Here is a 15,050-nt window from a genome sequence, read left to right as displayed (position 1 = left end):
TTCAGTGAGTCAAATATACCAATGCTAATGATCACTTTTGAATGCTGTTGAGGAAATGTATTTAGCTTGCATTTTTGAGATCTTGGCATTACACTGCTGAAAACTGGGAAATCCTTTTGACTCACAAAAATATGCCATTACCATTGCTTCTGAGCTGGATGTTTCCCAGGTTTTTTTCCAAGCACAGACAGCTCTGTCCAGACCCATGTCTGCTTTTCCATATCACTGAAAAAGCTAATATGGGCCAAGCAGTGATGTTCTGGCCTCCAGCCCTGTACTTTGTTACCAGAACACAGGGTCTGGCTCTGGTCTAAACAATCCCTTGATTAAGCTGAACTTAGTCATTCAACCAGAAAGAGGTAAAAGCCAAGGCTTTAACCTTTTCACTCATTTTAAAAAGGGGGTGGGCAGGCACTGTCCTGTTGCAGGGAGAAGTCTTGAAGCCCAACTGAGGGGCCAGTAGGATCATCAGGCATGAAGTGACCTCAAGAGTGATGCAACCAAGAAAGGCCTGAGCAAGAGTTAGAAATGAATGCACGGTATAAAATAGGCAGGCTCTGAGGCCCACAGCAAGGAGCAAAGGTGCAGAAGCGCTAATGTATTCAAAGGCAGACAGAGGTCACAACCCAAGTTGGCAATCAGAAAGAGGGAAGCAGGAACTAGGCAGACTCTTTCACACTAAAGACAAGTTGAAGAGCAAAGCGACCCTTTCACCCTTTGTGTTAGGCTTATGTAAGCTAGTGTTATGTTGTGTGTTCCCAACACAACACTCATGGGTACCATGGAGTCCCCCTGATCCTCCCCATTTCTTAATGAGTACAAATTACTCACTTTTGGCTTTTATGTCTTGATGGAGGTGTTGCCCTCTTTTCCTCAGTGTCTTTTTTGCTTTGGGGTATGAGTATGTATTTTCCTATTTGGTGGTGGTGGTTGCTTTCTGGGCACTGCGAGTTTCTCTTTTGTGAGATGGGTATTTTGAGGCGCCGACAGCAACTTCTTAGGTTTCCAAATGTGTCCTCAATGCCTCAAAAGGTTGGAGGCTCCTGACCTACATGGTGCCATGGAATCCAAGAGGAAAAAACTAGAAAAAAACAGAGCAATGATGGTGCAAGAGATACAGTATCTGATGCTAACTTCTGGGAGCCCCAGTTTGAGGTGTCTTTGCTGGGGCTTTACAGTGGCCCACTAATGCCTTTGATGTGGAAGTTCCTGGCACTCTTCAATCAAATACAGCAAGTTAGAGACACATTGCCAAGAAAGAGGAACTGCCAAAGGTCAAAAGGGGACACAAATTTGCCTAAAATATGCATCTGCTCATATATATGTATAGATACATATTTAGACATAATTACTCTAATTCATATAGAAATGGAATACAGGATAGTTACTGCTCTGCAATGGGGATAAGACCAAATCCCATGGCAGAGAGAGGAACAGCCAAGTCTTATGGCCTGTACCTAGAGCAAACAATTGGGCTAAATTTTGATAAACAGATGCCTTTTGTTTAAATGGCCTTTTGCTTGCTATATCTAAGCTACCAACCCCAGCCGAGGACTGGTGTAGAGAATGTAAGCATTTCTAAGTAAAACAAATATCTCAGCCAGTCTCTACATTCCCTCAAAAAACAGCTATTCTGCACATGTCCTTGTATTCCAACAGCAGATTGTGTTGTGTATGCGGTCGAAGGACTGACAGCAGAGCCAAGAGAACAAGCTTGGGTGCACATGCTTTCTGCTGTGGCTAACAGATAACCTGAGCCACAACAAAAGTGTCTTTCTTTGAACTGTTCTGCGAGGTATGTTGGAGCAAATTGCTTTCTGTTGTTATGCCGAAAAGTTCGCTCTCCCCTCCTCCCCGCTCCAACGACATCTTTCCCCCCTCCCCTTTCTTCATGACAGACTAAAGAACTCATTGGGGCTATAATGAAAGGCAGACCGCGCTCCCTGTCATGTCAAGAACGGTGCAGTCGGCAAAGTCGACATGATTTCATGGCTAATGATTCACTCGCTAATATCAATGTGGGCTGCAGTGAGGATAACCAAGTTGAGCTGTCTTAGATCAAATGATTCAATTAGGCCAGCTGTCCCTATTTGTCATGGCTCAACTCGCTTTCAAATTACCTTTCCAAAGTGCATACGTGCCTTAGCATAGAACTTAACAGCTCAACTGTTTTTAAAAAGTGGCTATTTAGGCACGGGTAGAAGAAAGTTGCCCTTTGTATTAGGCAGAGTTCCCCCCACCTGCTAATAAACACCAGCCACTAAACTAACCTTGCTTTAGACTGAGGTAGGAGTAAGCCCAAACAATGCATCCTGCCAGTTTGGGAAATCCAAATGGTGTCGTGAGGTGGCACCCTCAGCAATTTTCAGGGAGGGCAATTGCCAGCCTGGCTTTCTGAGCCTCCTGCTTGAAAGAAGCAAGCAGCAGAGTCTTGTGGGCACCAGCAGGAGTCTGGCTGGTGCAAGTGACAAGCTGGTGAGATCACTCACTGGCAGGAGGTGGGTTTTCCTTTGGTGGAGGTAAATGGAAGGAAGCTTTGGAGAGTCTCTATCTGAGGGAGAACCCTTAAGTTAAGCTCTCTCTCTAGCTAAGGCTGCTGAGAGTGGGGGGACACAGGACTATTTGCTCTACCAGACTCAGAGCCAGCAGGGGTTCCACAGTTTAACATTTACTTTTAAAAAAGTAACCTTTGTAGAGCAAAAGTTATTGAACAAAATGTGCAGGCATCATTCAAAACAACTGCTTTTAGCCAACAGCCAATAAGCAAAGTTAAAGCTGTGATTGACAAGTGTTACATAGAAAAATTGAGTAATATAAGTCCAAGGAAAGGTCCCTAAAATTGCTTTAGAATGCCCTAGGAATCCCCTTCTCTATTTTTAGAAGGAATTTCCTGGGTCAGCCTGAAGCAGTTTCATGGCTTATTCCATGAATAAGATCTCACAAGATCTCACAAGATCTCACTGGATCTCACAAGATCTCACTGGAAAAAGGCCACCTCTGCTTCATGGCGTCCTCCATGAATTTGTCTAATCCCATTTTAAAACTGTCTAAGATGGGGCTTTCCTTCACCTAGCGATGAGAGACAGATGCTCCCAAAATTGGCTTCATTGACTGATCAGCCATACCCCTGTCTTTGTGTTCCTAGTGGCACATAAACTGGGCAACCATAGATAAACCATGATATCTTGAAACCATATTCACCTATAACACAGGGACAATAATGCTGGCCTAGCTAGCATTACTGAGCTTGTATATGTGAAATGCACTTAGAAATTACAGCAAATGCTAAATAACTCTTAAGTATTATCCTGCCATATTTCACAATATGTGAGCATAGCTTGCTAGTAAAGATGCAGGGGCCCGGGGAATAGATGGCTGGCCTTGGAAGTTGGTGCTTGTTCCTTATAAAGGTGCTAGGCAGATTATGAATAATATCATACTTATAGTTTCTGTTTGGCACAGGAATTCTGTGATTGCAATGCCAAGCAAAGCTTAACCATTGTTCTTTGACAGGGTGGCAGGTAGAGGAATTATTTTCTCATTCCACTACAGAACAGTCAGGATTGGTTAACGTTATTTTCAATTAATAAATGTTGATCTGCAGAATGTTTAGAATTGGTTTAGAAAATGCTGGCATGGGGTGAGTAGGGGGTAGAAGGTACATCAGGATCTACTAGAAAATCCCTGGGTGATCTGCAGTAAATCAGAAAGGGTTTTTGACTCCCAGTTGTTTGAACAACAGTAACAATTAAAATGATTTATCCCTCATTTTATTATCCTGTTAGAATCCCTGATCTGTAATTCAGATATCGATTTGTACATGCTTATACAAGTGTATAGCTCAGTGGGTGGAGCTCATTGTACCTGGCCTACACCTGGTATATGGGGCAAGTATTAATCTGGGACCTGTGTGTTCTAGTACATTTGACTACTATTAGATTCTTCTTGGGCTGAGACTAGAATTCTCCAGTGACTGTATTTTTCAAGAATTGTAGCTATGCTAAAAGGCAGAGAGCTAGCTTCAAATGACTATTGCTGTCCAGGCCAACAATAAGACTAAACTATAGGTTACCCTAGCATATGGTGCCACAGAAAAAGGCAACTTTGAAGCTAGTTTAAAAAAAGAAAAAAGGAAGCAAAATGCAATGCATTAGGGCATGAGAAACTTCTGCTGTGTGCCCTGATGCTATTATGTCCCACATTTCTTTACTCACTACCAGTGATAGCCAATGATATGGAGAGAATCTTAAGAAACACAGAATTTCATGAAATATGAACCCAGGTAAGTTATACTAAACATTACAGTAGATGAAGAGAAAGCTAGACAGGCAATTCCTGTTTTCTGTGACAGTTTCATGTTTAGGGGTAACATCTAGTTTGCCCCTTGGTTCCACCAAAGCCCAAGAGTTAGGCACAGTATCAATAGTGGAACAGAGCTGTTGTCCCTTCCAAGCAGAGGGGGGCTAATCAAAGCATCAAGACTGAGCAGAAACTTATAAACAGACAAAAGAAGATGCAGAATTATCTTTTGCATATAAAATGAATTCCATTTGTGCAATGTAAGAATACATACACAATGACATTAGACCAGAAAGGAACCTTTTTTGTAATATCAGGTGCTCATTTGTTGATTTGAAGAAAAATCAGATAAAACAAGCATTAGGTCTGCCAAACATATATTGACTTACAATGCTAATGCATTTTGGATTTTTTCCTTGATCCAGTTTCATATGAAGAAGCAACTGAAACTGAATTTCTATGAGATGGAGGCTCTGTGGGTGATTGGGACAGTAACCTGCTGTTGATGAGGTTGCAGTTCCCTTGTAGGAGCAGGTAGGTAGTCTGGGAAAACTCTTAAAGTACTCTTAAAGTAGCTGCAGTACTGTTGACCAGCTAAGTGCTATGAACAGGGGTTAGCAACCACAAGCGGCCCACGGGAGTTGTTTAACTGGCCCATGAGCTGCCCCCGAACCGAGCCGCCCACTTGGCAAGTCCCCGCGTGCTCCGCTAAACCGGCACAGCACGGGACGGGGACTCGCTTCCGTGGTGCCAGAAATCGCATGTGTGCATGCACAGACACCGGACATCGTGTCTGTGCAGATGCAGATGCCAGAAATCACAGGTGCGCGCGCTCACACACATGCACGGCCCAGCCCACGGAGGGATCTCTGCTGGAGTGAACCGGCCCAGGCGAGGTAAACCTTGCCTACCCCTGGATATGACCATTCCACAGCAGGGATATCCTTGCTTCAATAATACATGCCCTGGGAAGTTTCTTGATTTGAATACCGCAATGTTCTCTGCAGGAGGCTGCCCTTGAGGACAACACGAAGCTGTAGCCAGTGCAGACTGAGGCACATTGACTCGTAAAATTATCTGTTGTTTGCTTTTATCTCACTTTCTTAATTTTGCTTCATCTTCTTATGGTTGGTATTTAAGGGGCAGATACATAAAGCTGATTTAGTTTGGTCCAAAAATCTGCATTGCTCAGTGAGACAACTTTCCCCTCTTTGGACTACAAACCTCTATGTTGCCTTAGAAACTCCTCCCTTCAGTTTCAAAGAAGTTTGCCATTTGGTATGAGGAGCTGCGGTTTAAGAAGAGACCCCTTTGAACACATGGAACAAGTTACACCATTCTTTGGGTCCAGGCCCAAGTCTGGATTCTGATGCTTTTTTACTCTAGTGCTATAATGTTGTTCTTGCTGTCTTAACCAAATGTAGCCCTCTGCAAACATTTCCTTTCCTCCGTCCCCTAGGAAGCATCAACTCCCTCCCTGCATATCGAAACTTGAAAGCCTTGTGGATAGCTTAGCATCTGTACAACAAAGGCTTGCAAAGTGCTAATGGTGTGTGTTATGCTGTATAAATCTTTGCCTGCAAATGCTGTACAAAGCAGAAGTGAAAAGTGTAAAAACAGCAAAAATATGAAAACTGTAAAGATATTTAATGTGCAAAAAGAACCAACGAATGTGTGCCAGCTCAGCCAGTTGCCTGAGGGAAAATCTCTTGATGGGGTGGCGATTCAGCTGTCAAGGTGCCTGAGTGGACTTGTGGTCATCATAATGATTGGCTATGGACTGAATTCTTTCCCCACTACAAGAAGGCAATAAACAGAAAAGGTCAAATTTATTCAAATGAATCGACACACATTTTGGTAGAAATGCAGGCAGGCTCGTTAACCCGATTCACATCTTTTGTGTCAGGTTTCTAACATACCATACATCTGGAAAAATGCAATGATTTGTAAAAGACATAATGTGCTATTTCTCCAAAGAGTTTGTTTGCAGTCTGTGATAAAAACGATGCACTTTTTAATAGAGATGGACTCTTAGAATTTGAAAGAGTCCTGGTCTATGGATAAAAACAATAACAGGATAAGCTGAGTTAACAGGATAAGCACAATGCATTTTCAAACTGGAAATTGATCATCTCTTGCTTCTCTGCCTAGATTATTGGTGAAATCATAAAGGATGCTCTACAAATGATCTATTTCATTTAAAAAGGAATTGTGTTGAAGGTGCTGTCTGTCTGCAGCATCAATTCTTTTCTTTTAGCAAGTGCAGGTGGTGTTCTCTTTTTTAATCCAACTGTGTTGCCATCCCCCTTTATAAACTGTCAGCAGGCAAATGAAATGAATTAAAAAGCATCTCTCTCTCTCTCTCTCTCTCTCTCTCTCTCTCTCTCTCTCTTCGTTTGTGCTCATAAGGTGGGGACAAATGTGTTTGGTGGGTGGTCATCAGCAAGTTTCAAATAACATTGTTTAGGAACTGAACAACACTTGCAAACAGAATCCTGGGCTGGTACATTTGTGTCTCAATATGTTTGGCTTTTTTTTAAAAAAGAAGAAGACAGCTTTGTCTTTTAAAGAGGGGTGGGTGGGTAAGCAACCACTCCACACCAAAATCTGAGGATTTTGGAGGCCCCTGCTGTTGGGGGCCTTAGACCATTCATTTAATCACTAAATTAACTCTTGAGATGTCAGAATTCAGGATTAAGATAATGCTGCAGTTTCACAGCAATGAGTGTTGTAGCACTAAGGAGTTACAGGCAAATTATATAAATTCTTGTGTAGGACATCACCAGATGCAATGAACATGTGAAACAGAAAAAAACAACAGAGTAAAGATTATATCTGTCAGCTGTGCTACCATATGTTGATCTGGCGGAAGTGCAATGCAATGGCAACAATTTCTGCTTTATTGAATTAAGATCTGCTTTGATTCCCATTATCTTAGAACAGCCACCCTTTTTGCTATCCCCATCAATGTTCACCTTTAAGCAAGTGCCCACATGGCCAAATATTAGTTTACCCTGGACGGTAATGCAAGATCGCATCTCATTAGTGGCAGGCAGCATTTTTAAACTTCCTTCCCATTAGAATCAATGGGACTTACTTCTGGGAAAACCTGTTTAGGATTGTGACATTTTGTTTTGATAAAGTAACACTAGCCATGATCTGAATAGCTACTGTTAATTTCAAGAGGCTATTTCTAAGGAAAAGGTTATGGCAGAGAGAGAAATGGCTTTATTATTCCTACATAATAAGTAGGGGGGAAAGGTATTGGTTTCTGTGTTGTTGGTTTTGAAGAACATCTAGACAAAGTTAAGTATTAACCAGCCTTCTTGTTCTTCTTTCCTGTGCTATTACCCTTTCTGTGGAATTTGCCTCCTCAGTAAACATGGCTAGCAGCAATCCCAAAAATAATTCCACAAAAAACTCCACTTCCTCTATGGCTGGTATTTAATTTGCAGCAAGCCAATTTAACAGGGTATACTAAGGGAGAATACTTTTGAGAGGTCATGGTGGCTGCTACTACCATTTGCTAATATTGAAGGATGTCACAGCAGGACTGAAGGAATGCAGATAGAACTTTGAAGAGACCTGTTTTGGAGACTGTAGAGGTGTATGGAGGCTTGATTTTGCTGTGCAGATATTTGGAGTAGTTAATTCATTTTATTTATTTCATAAAATTTCTATTCTGCTTGACTGTAAACACCAAAAAACCCCCTCAAAGTTAATAATGCCTCTTCTCACTTCCTGGCATTTTTACTCTTCATTTGGTCAAATTCTGCCAGGCAGTTGTTGCTGTCTTATTTGGTATTTATGTTTGGTTGCTTCTGTGTTATTCCCCAAAAAGTCAAATGAAGAAATAATTTTTAAAAATCCACAAACTCACAATGTGATTGCCAAGCATGCCATCAACATCTCATGTACTTAGGCGCTGAGAGTATGCAAAGGCAGTGTGAGCCTTCCTCAGCACTGCTCATTTTACTTGCTGCTTTTGCTGTGTATCTGTGGATCAATTAAAACAGATCATCTCATTGTGGCAGAGGGCATAATACTAATAGAACTGTATAATCCCAGGATTTCCTGTCACATTCATTTTCTGTTCTAAAATTTACTTATTTTACTGCCACATCACAGTGAAAAGAGGCTTTAATTGGAATCTCCATAATGAGCTTAGATCTTTGACTAATTACTTTTTCCTGAAGCTGAGCCATCTAATTTGGGATAAAATTCCTGCTAAATAGTTGGGGACATTATTAATAGCTATTTCTCAGGTACCTTCATTGGTGCCTTACTGAGCTAATTAAATTCATTACCAAACTGAAATCATCTTTCAAAATTAAGTGTGTGGGGGGCACAATCCAGTAAAAGTTAGTCACAACTTAGTCCCATCGACATTAATGAAGCTAAAGGACACAGTTAAAGCCCATGAATTTCAATGGGATTGAAGTTGTGATCCTGTCTCCCTTTACTTGGAAGTAAGTCCCACTGAACTTAGGCTGTTATCCAATTTGAGCACTCACAGGCCAGTGTTTTCTAATTGGCAGTGTTTATACTACATTTTATAAGGTTTGCTTTAAGAGAGTCTTTAAACCTCTTTTGTTGACCACCAGCATTACGCTTTCCATTTTTAAGTTCGGAATAGAGTAGTTGCTTTGGAAGATGATCATCAGGCATCTGTGCAACATGACCAGTCCAATGAAGCTGATATTGAAGAATCAGTGCTTCAACACTTTGCTTCTTCCAGGACACTGGCATTAGTTCACCTGTCATCCCAAATGATATGTAATTTTTTTCAGAGACACCAATACAGTAAGGTTGGTAGTACAATAGCTTTGTAAACAAGCATTTTGGTTTCCCTTCAAATGTCCCGGTACTCAAACATGCTGCACTTAAATCGGGGAAAAGCTGCACTCGCAGAGCTCAGGCAATGCTGGATTTTAGGATCAATGTCCTTGTGGAAAGATAACTAACTGCCCAGGTAGGAGAAGTGATCAACACTTTCCAATGTTACATCATTGAGTTGGATTTGTGGCGCTGCAGAGGGGTTGTTTTGTGCTTGTTGGTGCAGCACTTTGGTTTTTGGGATATTGAACGATAGGCCAAGCTTTTCGTAAACTTCTGTGAATATATTTAGGATGGTTTGGAGGTCATCCTCTGAGTGTTCACACAGTACGTTGTCATCAGCATACTGAAGCTCTATGACAGAAGTTATGGTAACCTTACTCTTTGCTTTTAGCCTGCTCAGATTAAAGAGCTTTCCATCTGTTCGATACCACCTCAAGTTCCTCATAGGAAAAATTGGTATATAAATGTGATAAATAAAACAAATGAATGTAATGTGATGACTAGCATGTGTAAAACAGCTATCACAGATCGCATGAACTTCACATCACCTCAGACAACGAGATTTCTTCATGATACATTTTTAATTGAAGTTTTTTGAGTGAAGTCAGTTGGATTCATACCTGTATGCACATCTCTCAATCTAGTGTGATATCTCCTCCTACTGACACCACTTAGAGTGGCACTGATAGCTTCCCTTATGCATGCCAGTGTTAATTATTCCTCTATTGAACTACCTGGCAGATTTTTATTTTTAAAAATATTGGATCTGTTTTATATGCCTTTCAGTTGTCAGAATTCAAACTGATATTTGAGTTGACAGGTATTAAATTTCATGGGCAGGTAGCATTTGACTTATATGAACAAGAATAAATTGTGTGCCATCGTGGTATAATCAAATATTTTTACTCATGGCTGGTATAGGATGAGCCTCTCATGATAGGGCTAATGTGGGAACTTTCAGAATCAAAATTATTGCATCCTGATGCATTCAATAGTAAAACATCCCATATGATTAACAATCTTCATATTATTCTGGAAAAGCATTGTGGTGTTATTTCACATTTTATTCCACAATCAGGTCTTTTATCTTTTCCTATTTTTTGCCATTTCAGATTTCCACCTACTTCCTATTCTTTATTGTTGATTATACAAATTACCCTTTATTGTCTATTACTGTATGCTGAAGTCTAGTCTTCTTCTTTTTGGTGCTCACTCATAGCTGAGTAAGATTGTCTTCCATGAACATGATCTTAACAATGAGCCCATAAGTGACTGTGGAGGCCAATTCTGGATCCACAGGTCCTTCCACAGTGGGGGCATAGGTTTCCGGGCAGGAGTTGATCATGGTGAGGGTTTGCCAAACATGCCTTCCTCTCAGCTCGTTTCTCCCTTTTGCCCTGAGCGTCTTCAGAGTCCACGGCACCTTTGGTAAAGGCTGTTCTCCAGTGTCTAGTGCCTCAAGCCAACGGATATGTGTGCAAAAATCAAATGAAAAAGGACACAATTGCAGGGCTTTGCAATGGATTCAGCCAAAGCCCAAAGCCAAACTGATTTGGATTGATTCTGGGGGATCCAGGCTTCTCCTGAGTTGCTGCAGATCAGGTTGGGCTGCCCTGAGTAACCTGGAGCTGCCAGAGAAAAGGGGGTTGGGTAGGAAGGAGAGGCAGGCACTGGGCAGGAAGAAGGAAAAGCAGCAAAGAGGCCTAGGAAAGCAGGAGGGCCCTACCAGACCAGCTGCATCTTCCTGGGAGAAGGCAGGGATGAGACACTGCATGCCTTTGGATGTGGGGTATAGGGTTGGGGAGGGCTGTGCAACACCCTACTAAGTTGGGTATCTGGAACCTCAGGCCTGGGGGCCAAATGGAGACCTCCAGCGCCTCTCTCTCCGACCCTTGAAACTCTCCCCAGACCACTTCCCCTCCCAAGCCACGCCCTCCTTGAGTGCTTTTCCCTGCCTGGAATGTGTCTGGAACTCTTATGTAGCTTCTTGCTTGCCTAGTTGGATGACAGAGAGGAGTGTTTGAGTATGTGTAGCCAACCACACGAAGGTAAAATTCACAGTTCTTTTGCCCAGTTTTGCCCCTGGCCCTGCCCACCACTTTCATGTGGCCCCTGAAAGGTTGCACAGATGGCAATGTGGCAGTTTCCCACCCCCGGAGCCAGATCTCTTTCTCTCTGAGATGGCACATCCATTCAGAAACAGTCCAAAAAGAGCTTTTGCAATTAGAAATTAAGGGAAGGGAAGGACAAAAGCACTAGTCTGAACCCAGCTTCTTCAGAGCTAATGCTGTATATTAGACAATGCAAACTATTGTTTCTCATTTGCATCAGCAGACAAAGCCCCTGCTGCTAAGTATCATTAAGAGGAAAGCTCCCACTGTGTGAAACAATAATCATATTCATATTGATGGGCAAGATACACTGAAACAAAAAAAAGCTTTGTGAAATCTTAATTGAATTGTTCCTGTAACTGACAGTTTCTTTAATATTTTGTTCATTTGGAATGGGCCTGAATCATTTGAGGATAACAGTAAAAGGGTACCTGTGAACATGTGCAGAAAACCCAACTTTCATCAGATGTGCTGCTATGATTGACACAAGTAAGAGAATGTTATGTGCCACACGGCAGGTCTAAAACTGAACGTTTGATTTACAAGTTTTATGCATTCTAATCTTATGCTATTGTAACCGAGAGTATGAATATGTGTATCTTCTACTTCTGCAGTTGCCATATTGGCTATCTAGCATGTTTTATTAATGTACGGAGGTGTTTTTATCATGCTGGTCTATGACTGGAATAAAGATTTGAATTGGAGGTCAGATGTGATGTTAGGTTTGATATGAACTACAAGCACAAGGAATTTGGGCTTTGTGGAGCTTTGGCTGTGTGAAAACCTCTCTAACCAATGATCAATTGATAGAGGGAGCCACTTTGAAGTATTTGCACAGAGGGGAATGCTAATAAAGATGGAGCAATTCCCCATCTGCAGAGAAAGCACTTTGTATTCAAAGTGCTTCTCCAAGTGCTTTGCATGCCAACTGCTTCCTTTGGAAAGGAAAAAAAATTGCTCCTTTCCCCTAAGCTTTCCAAGTCCCTAGTGCAATAATTTCCAAGGGCTTGCAAAGCCCCTTTGCTTCTGAAGCCCTGACAATCAGCTGATTTGGGTATAACTGGGAAACACGGGAGGGAGGGGTGTTCTTTGGCAGCATTGTTGATTGGTGGGGCTTTCAAATCCCTTTCTCCCAAGCCTTGCTTTACCTGCCTCTCATGTGATGTCATATATAACAGCAAGTACAGGACAGTTGGGTGTCGTATAGTTAAAATGGCCTCTTGGGCCAAATGAGGATGCCTGGCATGCAATATTAGGCTCACAGACCAGAGATTCCCTGAGGTGTAAAATTTGGAAGACATTGTGGTATTTAAGTTAATTGAAGCTAACCTATTCCCTTGTCCTCACTGGGATTTAAGCGTCATCCCCTTCTTTAGATGTTGATTTCTGCTGGGTTTTGAGATTTCTGATGCCTGTTTCAGATATACAATATTTATTATGTATGTATTTATTAGATTTATATATGTAATAGAATAAAAGATAGTAGCATTCCTTGATAATGCAGTCATTGGCTGATGAACATGCAGAGGCCAACTCACCATTTGTTCTTCGTCTCTTGATGAGTATGATAATGAAGAATATTTGTTTTTCAATGTCTGTGTCCAAAACACTTCTCTTTGCCAGTCTTCCTCGGAATGGCAACATTTCATAGACCAATCCTGCATATCCAACACACAACAAATTCCAACCAAATGAACAAATGTGGTGAGTGACTCACTGACCAATTACATTGGTGTAGTCTCAAGGGATATAATGAGTCTACACTAGTAAATGACCAGTGAATCACCTGAATAATGTTCCTTTTGTTGGCATGATTAAAAATCTATTACCTACTACGGTATTAATCACTGTCATTTCAGAACTGCACATCATTAACTTCAACTTTGGGTTATTACCTACTTTATTATGAAGGCAACATTTTTGTTATATATTTGTGTAATGCTTAGCACAACTGAGGAATTTATCCTTCTATTGAAGTCTGAGAGCATTAGCAGAATAAATACAGATTAACATCTATCTTTTCACTGAGATACTCCAATGCAACAAAATAATTTTTACATTTATATACACAATAAGTAATCTTGTGACTTTCTTAGACTCTCAAGCTTCAGTTAAAAAAACAAACAAACAGAAAAAGAAATTGTTTACGCTAACCCATTTTCCTATGAACATATCCATATGAACAAATTGTGGAAGATGGGATCACATCCATCGGCTTCATCCCCCATTGTGATCCTTGGTTTGGGACCAAGTTACTAACACCTACCTATTCCATCCTTTTCCAAAATGCTATCCTTCAGATGTCTTTGACTACAATTTCCATCAGTCACAGCCAGCATTGTCAATGGTCAGGGATGATGGGGATTCAAAACAACACCTGGAAGACATTGAGACAAGGAAAATGGGTCTCTGCTGATTATGCCAAGGTTGCAGGTTTAATGCCAGTATTGGGCAGCTGCATATATAGGTTGGACTAAATGATTCTCAGGGTCCCTTCCAACTCTATGGTTCTATGAATTTTATGAACCCCATGCAATGCAGGAATCTCAACAAAGAATCATAGAATTATATTCCCAATTTATTCGCAATGCAAACGATAGTGGAGATGAAGGACAACCTTGTCTTGTACCTTTATATGAATTAAGGAGATTTGAAGATATCCCATTGATACATATATTTGCTTTTGTGCTGAACACATTACCTGTACCTTTGTTTTAAATCTTTTCCCCAAAATGGTAAGCTTTAACATCTCAACCAAAAATGGCCATTCAATATTGTCAAAAGCTTTTGCTGTGTCCATAACACCACCACCACCACCACCACCACCACAGGGTATTGCTTGCTTATGGAAATGCAATCTACAATACGTACAATCTTCTGTATGCTGTCTTTTATTTTCCTCTGCCTAATAAACACTGATTAGTCTGAATTTAGGGACGCGGGTGGCGCTGTTGGTAAAACCTCAGTGCCTAGGGCTTGCCGATTGCATGGTCGGCGGTTTGAATCCCCGCGGCGGGGTGAGCTCCCGTCTTTCGGTCCCAGCTCCTGCCCACCTAGCAGTTCGAAAGCACCCTTAAGTGCAAGTAGATAAATAGGTACCGCTTTATAGTGGGAAGGTAAACGGCGTTTCCGTGTGTTGCGCTGGTGCTGGCTCGCCAGAGCAGCTTCGTCACGCTGGCCACGTGACCCGGAAGTGTCTCCGGACAGCGCTGGCCCCCGGCCTCTTAAGTGAGATGGGTGCACAACCCTAGAGTCGGACACGACTGGCCCATAAGGGCAGGGGTACCTTTACTTTACCTAGTCTGAATTTATATCTTTGCTAATAAAATAATAATAATAATAATTCTAGATTAGTAGGTATTAAAATACCAATCAAGAGAACAAAATACAATAAAGTACACTAAAAATGTGAATATACAGTCGTACCTTGGTTTTCGAACAGCCTTGTTCTCAACTGTTTTGGCTCCCAAACAATTGAAACCCGGAAGTGAGTGTTCTGGTTTTCGAACATTCTCTTGAAAGTTGAATGTCTGACGGGGCTTCCGAAGTTCTTCCTTTTTCCAATCTTAAATTTTATACTTAGTAAATTAATTAATGTGGAGGTATCATATGCCTCTATGACTGCTCACGTTATTTTAACTGTGCCCTGATCACTTTGGCCCATGCTACATATACTAGAGAGAATGCAAGAAAATATGTTTTCTGCCTTTTCAGAGAGGAAAAGGTCTAGGCAGAAAGCTTTTAGCCTTGAGAATTTGCTCCTATCTCAAGGGCAGAGGAAAAGAATGAGCTGGTGGCAGT

General features: G+C 41.4%; 2 long non-coding RNA genes across 2 annotated transcripts; one reads left to right on the top strand and one right to left on the bottom strand.

The window, feature by feature from the left end:
- The first annotated feature begins 1,683 nt into the window (after positions 1–1,683).
- LOC309539255 lies at positions 1,684–6,131 on the top strand. The gene is made up of 3 exons (XR_014222791.1): positions 1,684–1,795; positions 4,725–4,833; positions 5,759–6,131. It is a non-coding gene; the product is annotated as an uncharacterized lncRNA (long non-coding RNA).
- Positions 6,132–12,803: 6,672 nt separating this feature from the next.
- LOC309539874 lies at positions 12,804–14,717 on the bottom strand. The gene is made up of 3 exons (XR_014223017.1): positions 14,676–14,717; positions 13,516–13,626; positions 12,804–12,907 (listed from the first exon to the last, which is right to left on the bottom strand). It is a non-coding gene; the product is annotated as an uncharacterized lncRNA (long non-coding RNA).
- Positions 14,718–15,050: the final 333 nt, after the last annotated feature.

This window comes from Podarcis vaucheri (assembly GCF_965113315.1).
Source record: "Podarcis vaucheri genome assembly, chromosome: 8".
Lineage (NCBI taxonomy): Eukaryota > Metazoa > Chordata > Lepidosauria > Squamata > Lacertidae > Podarcis > Podarcis vaucheri.
The sequence above is the reverse complement of the archived record's forward strand: the minus strand, read 5'-3'. Positions and strand labels throughout refer to the sequence as shown.